Source organism: Delphinapterus leucas, chromosome 7 (genome assembly GCF_059928025.1).
Source record: "Delphinapterus leucas isolate spDelLeu-1000000601 "Yukka" chromosome 7, BTC_Dleu_Yukka2, whole genome shotgun sequence".
Classification (NCBI taxonomy): domain Eukaryota; kingdom Metazoa; phylum Chordata; class Mammalia; order Artiodactyla; family Monodontidae; genus Delphinapterus; species Delphinapterus leucas.
In genome coordinates this window covers 1,780,231-1,793,101 of record NC_143135.1, presented here as the reverse complement: position 1 = coordinate 1,793,101, position 12,871 = coordinate 1,780,231, and positions in this window count along the sequence as shown.

Sequence of the window (12,871 nt, the reverse complement as noted above, 5' to 3'; positions counted from 1 at the left end):
GGGGGGTCATGACCCCTTGGCCACAGGAGCCCGTGCAGAGCTGGCGCCCATCTTGAAGTACCTCCAGTTCTTTTCTTCTAACTGTTGAGTTTTCCCCACACTCTCTGCTCAGATTCCAGAGACGGGCACCCAATGGCTCATCGGCTGTTATCGTTTTCACCCTTGGCCAGGTCAAAGGATGCTGGCCAGACCCTGATGCTCTGCAGGGGCCCCGGAGGTCCAAGGTCGTGAGGGACAGAACACGGACATCTACGCCTAAGGACAGACCTTGGTCCGACCCCTCCAGAGGCTGTGCACGGGCCCCTGGGCAGGGCCTGGGCTGGGAGGCCCAGGGCTGGATTCCTGATGGAGGACCTGTACTTCTTCATGCTGCTGACCCTCCCTGAGCCATCAGGTCAAGCCCTGGGGTGTCTGCCCCCATCCCCCTCCAGCCAGCCCACCCTGCATCACACCTGCTGGTCTGCTTCCTCTGTGGGAGGGGTGACGTTATGGGTCAAACTGTGTCCCCAAAAAATTCATATGTTGACGTCATAACCCCCAGTACCTCAGAATGTGACCGTATTTGGAAACAGGGCCTTTACAGAGGGAATTAAGTTTTCGATCTCAAGAGGCGATCACCCGCATTTAGAGTGGACCCTAAATCCAGGGACAATTGTTCTTATAAGAGAAAGTCACGGGGAGATTGGACACAGACACAGGGAAAAGGCCATGTGAAGAGGAAGCCGGAGGCCGGCGGGACGCTTCTTCAAGCCAAGGAGCCCCACCTGTCTGCAGCAAGCCACTAGGAGCTGGGAGAGGGGCCTGGACCAGATCCTCCATCACAGCCCTCAGAGGAACCCGCCAAGCCCTCACCTTGACCTTGGACTTCCCGCCTCCAGGCTGTGACAGGGTAAACCTCTGTTGTCCAGTTCGCCCAGGCTGTGGTATCCTGTTACACAGCCCCGGATGACGACGACACTTAGATTTGGTTCTCTTTTGTGCCCAGGCATCCAAGGGCCAATCTGGCGATGTTTTAGCGCTGTCTTCCAGGAGCGTTGCAGGGAGTTAAATCCCGTGTCACCGGGAGGGTTCGATATCCAGACACTTAACTCAGCTTGGTATCCCTTCCCCGTGGGGCGGCCCGCTCCGGACCCGGCCTCTCGCAGCCCCCAAAGAGGTCCTGCAGCTTCCTCTGCGTCTGGTCCTATCATGTCTGAACCAGCTCAGGGCTTGTGGCGGCCTTGGTCCCGAAGGGGGAGGTGGGGTGGAATTCTACACCATTACAAGGACAGAAGCCACGTGAGGGGGTTCATCGTGTGTGTCAACCTGACTGGGTCACGGGGGACCCAGGCTTTTGGCCAAACTTTATGCTGGGTGTGTCCCTGTTTCTGGAGGAGCTTAGCATTGGAATGTATAGACTGGATAAAGCAGGTGGCCCTTCCCAGCACGGTGGGCCTTGTCCAGTCAGATGAAGGCCCGAATAGAACAAAAGGCTGAGTGAGAGGGAGCTCCCCCAGCCTGATGGAGGAGCTGGGCCACAGCCTTTTCCCGCCTTCAGACTCAGACTGAAATGTGGGCCCTTCCCCGGTCCCGAGCCCACTGGCTTTTGGACTAGAACTGACACCAGCTGCCCTCCTGCTTCTCCCAGTCGCCAACTGCAGGTCCGGGGACTCCCCAGCCTCCCTGATGGCATGAGGCAATTCCTCGCAATCAGCCTCCTTCTATGCACACACAGTCTACTGGTTCTGTATCTCCTGAGAGCCCTGATGGATATGCTGTGTCTTTGGAACTGTTCCAAGAGTCTGAAGTCAGCATCCTAGGAGCCAGGTGCGCTGGATCTGGAGGGGACCAGCCCAGCCCTGTGTCCATCGCAGGTGGGACAACGCACTCAACGCCACTGACCTCGACTCCACCCGCGAGCCCACTGTCACCCCTTGGGTGTCATCAACCTCGGAACTGCCTCACCCGTGAGACTGGAGGTCCCAGGCGCCTCACTTCCATCCTTGCACTTGCCCTGTGTTTATCTCATACCTGCTTTGTCTTGAGCACCTACTTTCCTGCCGTTCCTGTCTTCACATCTTAGCCACCAGCCTACAACAGCCATCCTTCACACTAATCGTGCCCTTGCTCGTGTTGATGCCGAAAACCCGGCCTCTGTGCAGCGGTGCCTAATCGAATCTCGGAGACGGAGTTTTGGGTGAAGTAGAAGAGAATAGCTTTATTGCTTTGCCAGGCAAAGGGGGACACAGTGAGCTCCCCGCCGCCCTGAAAAACCGTGTGTCCCAACCCCGGGAGGGTTTGTTGAGGAGTTTTTAGCAGTGGCTCAAGGGCGGGGTTGCCGATAAGATCAGGGTGTGTGCAGGGCCTGCACTCCTTTAATCTGGCCTCGGGTGGTCTCTTGATGCGGTTCTCTGGAATGAAGAATGATAACATCTTCCGTTTGTTGGGGGTTTTAGTTCTGCAGAAGAGCTCAAAGATATTGTTCTGTGCATCCCTTGAGGTGGAACCAGGACCTGCTCCAAGGCTGCACTGTTGTTTCTTGACTGCTCCTCCCTTGTCTCTGCATCCCCTCCCTTCCCTGATTGGCAGCTGTTTGCGAGGCTTCCTGCCCAGGAGCCCCACAGGGTCCTCCGGGGTTTCAGTGTCTGCGACTCCTTTTAGTCGGAATGGACACCACACTCCCTGGGGGGCCTTCTTAGGACATGATTGCGTCAGCATTCCTGAGTCAGAAGTGCCAGGGTGGGCCTGAGGATCTGCATTTCTACCCCATTGAGGGGTTGCTACTGGTTCAGCCATCACACTCTGAAAGTAGGCTATGTTGCAGTAACAAATACACCCTGAACTCTCAGGGTTCTTCTTTCTGCCGCATTCAGTCTCGTGGGCTGAGCACGTCTGCCTCATCTTCTAACTGTTTTTGGAAACTGGCCTCCAAGGTCACCTTGAAAGGGGGGACCACGTGGGAATTAGCTTACTTCCCTTCCCCTAGAATCCCACTGGGTGGAATGCAGTCATGTGATGCTGAGTGACCGCACTGACCGTAGGGGAGGCTGGGAATTGCAGTCTGTTTGCCCAGCACCTAGTATCCCCTCTTCCACCAGGGCCCCTCTGCTCACCAGACAACTTCTTCTCACACACAGAACACATCCTCTTCCTCCCCAAAGCCCTCTGGCTATGGCATCTACCCCCCAGGTCCGAATCTCCAGGTGGTAACACATCAGGTGGGGGTGAGCCTCCTCCTGGTCCTGCAGCTTTTGACTTTAAAAGTTGACAGATTGTATCCGCGTCCTCAGGCCTCACCCTTACCTGTGCCCACGCTTTTGCTATGGGACTTTGGGGTGCCCTCCCACCGTGGTTCAGGAGCTTTGCCCCTTGGCGCTGGCCTTAGTCACGTGACTCGCTTTTGTTCTCATCAAGACAATACACCCAGGCCAGCCTTCTTGAGGACGAGACACATGGCGTGGAGCCAGCCAAGGTCTGGGCACAGCAGCCAATGTCCTGACATGGCAGGCGGAGCCCCACCTCATGTGCTGCAAAGTGTCACAGTGACGTGTGGATACTCGTTAATTTAGGTGTTTTGTTATGGCAGCACCCTACTTCAAAGAATCTTTTTCTCTGTTAGTCAGGATAGACCAGGTTATGCTGTGGTAACAAATAAGCCCTAGACTAAAATGATGTGGCACTGGCTTAGCAGACAGGCTGCTGGTGTTACAGAACCAAACTTGGGTCTGTGCACTCACGCAGTAAAACCAGTCTCCTGACCTCAGGTCATGGAAAAGGAAAGCACAGCATTTATTGCTGGTGCCAAGCAAGGAGTCCGGTGAGCTAGGGCTTAAAAGACCTGAACTCCCCAAAGGCTTTCAGGGAAGGATTTTTTTTTCTTTATTTTCTTGTGTGCGTTGGGTCTTAGTTGCAGCACGCAGGGTCTTCGTTGAGGCGTGAAGGCTTCTCTCTAGTTGTGGTGTGCGGGTTTTCTCTCTCTAGTTGTGGCACATGGACTCCAGGGCACCTGGGCTCTGTAGTTTTGCAGCACACGGGCTCTCTCATTCAGGCGCCCGAGCTCAGTACTTGTGTCGCACGGGCTTAGCTGCCCCGCAACATGTGGGATCTTTGTTCCCTGACCAGGGATCGAACCCAAGTCCCCTGCATTGGAAGGCGGATTCTTTACCACTGGACCCCCAGGGAAGTCCTCAGGGAAGGATTTTTAAAGACAGGGTGAGGGAGGGGAGGTTGTGGGGTGTGTGATCAGCTCGTGGACGCTCTTCTGATTGGTTGGTGGTGACGTAACAAGGAGTCAACATCACCAGCCTTCTGGTTCCGGCTGGTCTGGGGTGTACGCGCTCGTGGACATCGTAGAGTTAACTTCTCCCACCTGGTGGGGGTTTCAGTATCCGCAAAACAGCTCAAGGACGTGGCTCAGAACATGATCCACAGCCCTGGAGGAGGAGCTAAAGTCCTTGACTTTGTTCAGTGGCTAAAGTATTATTATTTTATCTTATCTGACTGTTTTCCTTTCTTACTGCATTTTCTCACTTCTCTGATTAAATTTATTCTTTGACTGAAGATTTTTACAGACAAAAGGCAGGCAGGGGACATGGAGGGGGATTCCTGCTCTGTTACACTGGCCATGGGAGCCGATAGCAGAGGCTGGAACAACGGTGGTGGGTGGTCCACGTGATGCTGAGGCTCTGCATTTGGTAAAAAACACCCGTGGTCACTTCGCAGGGGGACCGTGAAGGCGCTGAGCCAGTAGCCAAGGGCAGAAGTCGGAAAACAGAATGATGCATGTGTGCAAGTGTGCTGTGTGTGTGTAAGTGTGCTCTGTGTGTGTGCAGGGGTGCTGTGTGTGTGTTGGGTGCCATTGGCCTCACGTGTACAAGGAAGAGGTGAGGTCGAGAAGAAGGCCCACTCTGTGAGCAGAAATGAAAGTGAATACGGACACGGATCCAGGAATTCAGAAGTTGGCAAAGTTGGAAAGCCAGCTGCTTCCAGAGTTGGGATTTTAGAAGCTTGGTGACAGAGGCCCGGAACAACGTCTGAGTCGGAGCAAGCGAGGCAAAGGTCAGAGGGAGGGTCAGGCGCACATCAGTGCCCCAGAGCCCCGGCAGCGGCCGTCGGGTGCAGAGAGGAGCGAGCACACTGGTGCGTTCAGTGGGCACGTCTGGGGCCGGCAGCCGTCCCGTCGTCCCGTCGCCGCGCGCCACCCTGGACGTCCAGCTTTTGTTGCTCCTGACACAGAGCCCTCACCTCCAAGCAGCTGGACATTTGGTTTCCTCTGCTTGGAATTTCCCCCCCCACCCTGCCTGACACACACGTGCACGCGCACACACACCCACATGTACACAAGCACGCCCACACGCACACACATCCACGTATGTGCACACACAGGCACACACGTCTTCATCCCCCCGGCCTTTCGGGTCTCAGCTTGGAGCTTGCCCACCAGCTGGGCTGAGACCCTTGTGGCGCCCCCTGTGGCTCCCACCCCGCCCCATCTTCCTTCCTCCGTCTCGCTGGCCACCCCACGGGCTTGTGGCCCATTGGCGGGTCTTCCTCTGTCACCGCCGGCGTTGCCAGCTCCGAGCCGTGTCCCGGGGCCCGGTGCCCGGGGTGGGCTCAGCACGTTGTGGTCCGGTGGGCAGAGGAGGGCACAGCTGAGTGAACAGGGGAGGGGCTGACCGCGGCCTCTAGTGGTGGTGCTGCAGCTGGTGTGCAGGGTCAGGCCTGACCCGGGGGAGCCCTGGAACACGCCTCAATGGGAGGCTGTGAAGGGACGCCAAGGCTGGGCCGGGCTGCAGGCGGTGGACCTGAGAGTGAGCTCCGTGGCCCAGACAGAGGCTGCCGACACTTGGACACCGGGCAAACACAGGGGGCCCTGCGGGGCCCCAGCCCCGGCTTTACTGGAGCCTCCAGCTCTGGGGCTGAGGCTGGGACAGAGGCAGCAGCCGGCGAATCCCGGGTTCTGACCCTGAGCAGCCCAGTAGCTGTTCTTTTGTGCCACCCGATCCTCCCAGGCCCCCTCCAGCGTCTTTGAACCTGGGTCCTGGCAGCCTGGAAGGGACTCGGCCTTGGATGCAGGGGTGGGAACCCTGAAGCTGCCGGTGGGAGGCACGGGGTCCCTGCACAGCGGACTCCAGCTCCCGGGGGCTCTCCAGACCTTGCCCACCAAGGCCCTCGACCCCCTGGACGTGTGTCCTCACGGACACAGTGCCCGACAACCCGCACCTCGCCATCCGCAGAGCCGCCCGGAGGTGCCCGACAGCCAGTGGGGCAGTGTGAGCACTCTCCTTCCCCCGTGAGGTCTCCCGGCTCCTGGCGGGGAGGTGAGGCAGACGCCGCCGGCCATGCGGACGGATGGACACCCAGGGCCTGGCTGCGGGGACTGCTGCATGACCTCTGCCCCCAAGGCCTAGCAGGGCCTCCGACCCGGGACTGGGGCCTGGGGGGGGGGTTCTCCCTTGCTGCACTTGTCCCATGGATTGGGCACTTTCTGATCCCTCGGGCCAGAGGGACAGAAACCACCGGTGCCCACCCCTCACCCTCCCGAGTGGTGAGTTCTTGCAATCCCCTCTGGTCTGAGAGCTGGGATGTTTGTCCTCCCAGGTCACCCTGACCCATCTGGAGAGGTGCCCTGGACCCAGCGGGCTGCGTGCCAGCAGGAGGGAGGGCTGTCGGCCGCGGGCACGGTGGGGCCGGAGAACCCCCGGTGGGGGGTTGCCCCTTGCTGCCGCCGGCCAGGACCTCCAGCACTGCACCCTGACAGTGGATGTCAGCCTTTCCGCCCTCACTGCCCTTCCCCCCCGGAGCGAGTGTTGCAGATGGGGGGAGGGAGTTCTCCTACTGCTGGGCACCGAGTACATGTGATGAAGGACGGCCTGGGCCCTCCTGGGCCGGAACGAGTCAGTACCTGACAAGCGCCCAGACCAGCGCTGGGGGTGGAGGTTGCCGTGTGACTTCGGGGACCCCTACCATCCCTGGGGCACTGGGGCTGGCGGGGGCAGGGGGCACTGCTGGGCCTCTGCTGTCATGTTGTACATTTGTGAAACTGTGAAATGTTTTCACATATATGGAAGGGTGTGACAATGTGCAGGTGACAAGACAGACAGCAGTGCCCCAGCTAAGCAGTAGGCCGCTGCCAGCACATTGCATGTCATCAGCCAGGGAACCCCTGGGGGGTGAGTGTCCAGCGCTGAAAGCCTGAGCGACCGGCACACACCAGACGGGGAAGGAGGAGGCCTGGCTGCCCTGGGATGGAAGCCAAACAGAGCCTCTGAGCACCATCCTCCTGCAGCTCCTGGAGCGTCTGCAAGAACCCGTTCTGGGGGGGCAGGGGGAGCCACAAGGAAGGCCTGGGAGGCCTGTGACCGTTAGAAGGGCAGCAATGGGACCAGATAACGTGGCAGGACTGTGGCCAGCGGCACCAGAGCCTGTCTCAGAAGCCTGCTGTGGGGTGAGTGTCCCCGGCTGACCCTGGGTGGGGGGAAGGGGCGCTCATTGTCACATGGTCAGGACAGGCCAAGGACCAAGCCGAGCCGGGCCAGCCTCGCCAGGGCGCTCTGAGGACAGCGGACGCAGGGTGCCCGTGGAGCCCGTCCCTCCACTGTCAGCCACGAGACCGTCTCCACGAAGGCCAAGGACTCAGGAGGCCAGAAGCCAGGAACAAAATAGTTTAAAACATTTACCCCAAACAACGAAGGGCCAAAGGAGGAAACCGTTGTGGGAAGTTAACAATACCTTGGAAGAGCAGAAAATAATGAAATGGGGGCGGGGGTGGATACAGGAGAGAGGGTTGATAGCCAAAACCTTCCCTGAAAAGATGAACGAAATTAACAAAGTCTGGCGAATTGGATCACGAAAGGACACAGACAACGAAAAAATGTTAGGAAGGTAAAAAGGGACCTACCGACAGATTCAGCAGGAGGTTCAAATGACAGGGAGAGAGGATTTGATTACGTTGGCAGGTTTTTATTTGTTTATTTTTCAATAAAACTAAGCATGCAGCTACCACACAACCCAGCGATGACAGCCTTGGGCATTTCTCCAAAAGAAATGAAAATTTGCGTCCACTCAAAAAACTGTACACAGGTGTCCATAGCAGCTTTACTTATCATAGCCCCTTGGGGGTGTTTCCCAACACCCACATCCAGTTCTCTGAGTCTCTGGACACCAGTGAGGGATCCAAGCCTATTCTGACGCCGTCGGCCTGGAGTTAGTGTCAGACCCCCAGGTTAAGGGCTCAGCCCCACTAGATGGTCCCCACGCCAGCCGCAAGTCCAGGGCCACCCCTACTTCTGACCGACCAGCTGGGAGTCGGGGATTCTCACCACCCCCTCCTCAGGTTTGATAATTTCCTAGAATGGCTCCCAGAACTCAGGAAAGTGCTTTACTTACTATCACCCGTTTATTATAAAAGATGCAACTCAGGGACAGCCAGATGGAAGAGACTCATGGGACCAGGTGGGGGGCTGGGGGGGGCGAGGAGCTTCCATACCCCCCCAGGTGCACCACTTCTCCTGGCGCCTCCACTGTCCACCAACCAAACCCCGTCGGTTTGGGGCTTTTATGGAGGTTCCAGTCATAGGCATGGCTGGTTAAATCACCGCCACAGGGACTAACTCGGCCCCCAGCCCCTCTCCCCTCCCCAGAGGTCGGGGGGGGGCTGACCGTTGCAACCCTCTAATCACGCCTGGTCTTTTTGGAGACCAGGGCTCATCCTGAAGTGAGCTAGGGGCCCCCAGATACCCTTCATCTCAGCTCACAAAAGGACGCTCATTACTCCAGAGACGCCAAGGGTTTTATTTTATTTTTAAATTTCGTATTTATTTATTGTTTTAGGCTGCACCGTGCAGCATGAGGGATCTTAGTTCCCCGACCGGGGACTGAACCTGTGTCCCCTGCACTGGGAGTGCAGTCTCAAACACTGGACCGCCGGGGAAGTCCCAAGAAATGCCACGGGTTTTAGGACTGCGTGCCAGGAACCAGAACAAAGACCAGGTATTTATATTTTCTTATATCACAGGCCACCCTCTGGCCTCTGACTGCATCCCTTACAGTAAAGTGATCATAAAAGTCAAAAGATATTGGCATCTTGCCAGAGTCGGCCCGGTCCAGAGTCATATCAGGTGGGAATATCCCCCAGGGTGAGACCTCTCAGGACTGCAGGCCTCCATCCGAACTGGTCAGTTTCCAAGACAGGAGAGGCCCTGTCCCCACGGCCTCACCTTTCAGGCCTCTGGTGTCATTGAGCCTGAGCTAAGGACTGCCACCGTCTTCCTCCGGGCCTCTCTCAGGTGTCGGTGTAGTATGGGGTTTCCTTCCTGACATCACAGAACCCACTGATTCATCTCTTCACCCTCAGCTCCTGTTCCTCCTTCCTTCCCCTGGTGCCCAGACAAGCTGGTCTAGATTTCAGGCCAGGATGCGAGCCCCAAGAGTCCTCCCCCCAGTCCACTCCCGTCCACGCAGGTGCAGGGCTAGTGGGCTATCCGGCCCCCGGCCGCACGGCAGCATCCGCTGTCAGCCCCCGGTTTGCCAGATGGGGCGACGTCGCCACTGGCCTCTACAGGAATTCTGACATCAGGTTTAAAAACATAGTTACAATTTCTTTTTTTCTTTTTTAAATTTACCATCTTAACTAGTTTTTAAAATTAATTAACTCATTAATCTGGCTGTGTCAAGTCTTAGTTGCAGCACGCAGGCTCTTCATTTTGGCGTGCGGGCTTCTCTCCAGTTGTGGTGCACGGGCTCCAGAGCACACGGGCTCAGTAACTGCAGGGCGCGGGCTTAGCCGCCCCGTGGCACGTGGGATCTTAGTTCCCCAACCAGGGATCGAACCCGCGTCCCCTGGATCAGAAGGCGGATTCTTAACCACTGGACCACCAGGGAAATCCCCCCCTTGCAGTCTCTCGAATAGGAACCACCCCTGCTTCTGGCACTTGTGGTTGCAGATTTGGCGCTGTGACCACTGCAACAATTAGGGGAGGTGACGTGGGGAAGAAAGAAAAGAGTGCACCCCCCACTGGCCCTGCAGGAATTGCACAGTCATACCAGTACCCTCCTCCAACCCCGCTGCCCCAGCTCCACCAGAAAAAACAGGAGCATCCATCCAGTGGGATCACCCCACCAGCCCACCCACGCGGAGCGCGCGCCCTCATGCTTTCATCTCCCTGTGCTTCAACGCCCGGCTGGTCCCTCCGCCCGCCAGCCTGTGCTCTGAGGAGGGCAGCTCTGCCCGTGCTGGACATCCTGGGCCCTAGAGTGAGTTCCTCATTCTGATGAAATGGCAGTTGGCTGCCCAGATTGGTGCAACATTTCTGTTCCAGTTTCTTATGGCTCTGAGCGTCTACACCTCAGATCAGATGGAGTCAGCCAGGCCCCATCCCGAGGGAGCGTCTGTTCCTGTCGGGACCCCTTTGCAGACCCTGGGAGCCCAGCCTCAGTCTCACCTCCCAGCTGTGATCAGGGCCTTGCCCCCGGGAACGGCCACATGGTCATTGGCCGCCTCGGTCTCTTGTTGGTGGCAGAGCAGCTCTCCTTGGCACGTTGTGCCTCTGAGGGTGTGCCTACCTGAACGCACCCCCCAGATTCCCATGGAGATTTCCATGGGACCACGTCCCGCGTGGGCATCCCTGTGATAGGCCAGTTTTCCACGGCCCTCCTGCCTGACCATATGGCCGGGTCGCTGGCTGCTGCCCATGTTGTCAGTAAAAACCCGAACGTCGGGACTTTTCCCACCATTCGGTCCTTCCCCCGCTGCTAGGACAGCACACGCAAGCCTGCACGACGCCGGGCTGAGCTGTTTGCGCCCTCCTCGGCCAGGTTGGAGGCTCCAAAGAGGATGCTGCCGCCGTCCGCACACCGAGCAGCTCTCAGTCGGTCAGTTGAGAGCTGATGTAGGGCACTGTCCAAGTGACAGCAGAATCTAGCAGCTCTTCACTCGGTCCGTCCTAGGGGAGCCAGTCCTGGGCCAGAAGAGGGTCCCCGCCCGGGAGGGTCTCACCTCACGTTTCCCAGGCTGCAGGACCCGGTGTAAAGTGTGTCCATGTCATCATAGAGCTCTTCTGGGCAGCACCGCCCCCGTGAGAGCATTTCCCCCACAACACCCTGGACTTTATGGGTATTTCAGGATTCATGATCATTTTACGTCCTGTGACTACTGGGGTAGCTCCAGTGGGTGTCTGATACCAAGGTAATAAGTCCACCCAAACGGAAGTTCTCTCGCCCGAAGTGCCTGCAGGCATTACTGGGAGGTGCCCGCAGGCTTCTGCCCTGAGCCCCCATCTCGGCCTCACGCAGGACCATCGCACAAGGACCCGCCTGCCTAGCGCCCCAGCTTCTACTCCCCACTGCGTGGCTCAGGTCGTCTTACTGGTTCCCATTTAGCATGTCTGGTGAACACAGCTTGAAGGGTGGAGTCACATGCCTGTTTTACTAGTTCAGGCAGGAGAAACGCCCCCCAGTCGGGCACCATGTCCATCCCCCCAGTGCAATCAGGTGGAAGAGGTGCCGTCGCATCACAGAAAGCCTGTTCAAACATCCCAATGCTCCTCCAAATTTTGACCTTGCTTCCATCGACCCTGACATTCTTCGTGGTGGCCTGCACTGGGATTTCATCTATAGGATTTGGTTTCACAATACTAGGTAGGGGACGCGTCTGCCACTATGACATAATACTCATGTCATAAAACGTTGGGTAAGGGAGGCACAACTTCTTTACCAAAAGCCTGTTCAAACATCCCAGCTGCCATCTCTGGCGCCCCTGTGCTCTCCCCATCCCATCGTTCCGATTGTTGGCTGCACCAGCTGGTTTTGGTACCACCACACGTGGGGCTCCGGCATCAAGGGGTCCTGGACCATGTCTCTCCACCCCTGACCCTGGGGCCCACTCTGTGCACCAGGCTCTGGGTCCCCGGCCGGGGGTTGAGCCAAGGGACCCTTTTGTCGACTTTTATCTTTTTTTTTTAATTGGAGTACAGCTGATTTACAATGTTGTGTTAGTTTCTGCTGTACGGTAAAGGGAATCAGTTATACATATACACATATCCACTCTTTTAGATTCTTTTCCCGTATAGAGCATTACAGAGTATTGAGAAGAGTTCCCTGTGCTATGCAGTGGGTCCTTGTTAGTTATCTATTTTATATATAGTAGTGTGTATGTGTCAATCCCAGTCTCCCAGTTCATCCCTCCCTGCCTTTCCTCCCTGGTAACTATAAGTTTGTTTTCTACATCTGTGACTCTATTTCTGTTTTGTAAATAAGTTCATTTTTTTTAAGATTCCACATATAAGTGATATCATATGGTATTTGTCTTTCTCTTTCTTTCTTTTTTCTTTTTTTTTTGCGGTATGCGGGCCTCTCACTGCTGTGGCCTCTCCCGTTGCGGAGCACAGGCTCCGGACGCGCAGGCTCAGCGGCCACGGCTCACGGGCCCAGCCGCTCCGCGGCGTGTGGGATGTTCCCGGACTGGGGCACGAACCCGCGTCCCCTGCATCGGCAGGCGGACTCTCAACCACTGCGCCACCAAGGGAAGCCCTGACTTACTTCACTTCGTATGATAATCCCATCCATGTTGCTGCAAATGGCATCATTTCATTCTTTTTTTATAGCTGAGTAATATTCCAGCGTGTGTGTGTGTGTGTGTGTGTCTGTGTGTCTGTGTGTGTGTGTGTGTGTGTGTGTACCACATCTTCTTTAGCCATTCCTCTGTTGATGGACTTTTAGGTTGCTTCCGTATCCTGGCTATTGTAAATTGTCAACTTCTATCTTGATTAAGCTGCCCTATCACTGTCCCCGGGAGGTTCCAGGTCTGCTTTCTCATCGTCACCTCTGCCTTCCCGCTTCTTGCACTCCTCCAAACTGGGGGAAACAGACCAGACTTATTGGGAGCCCTTTAATG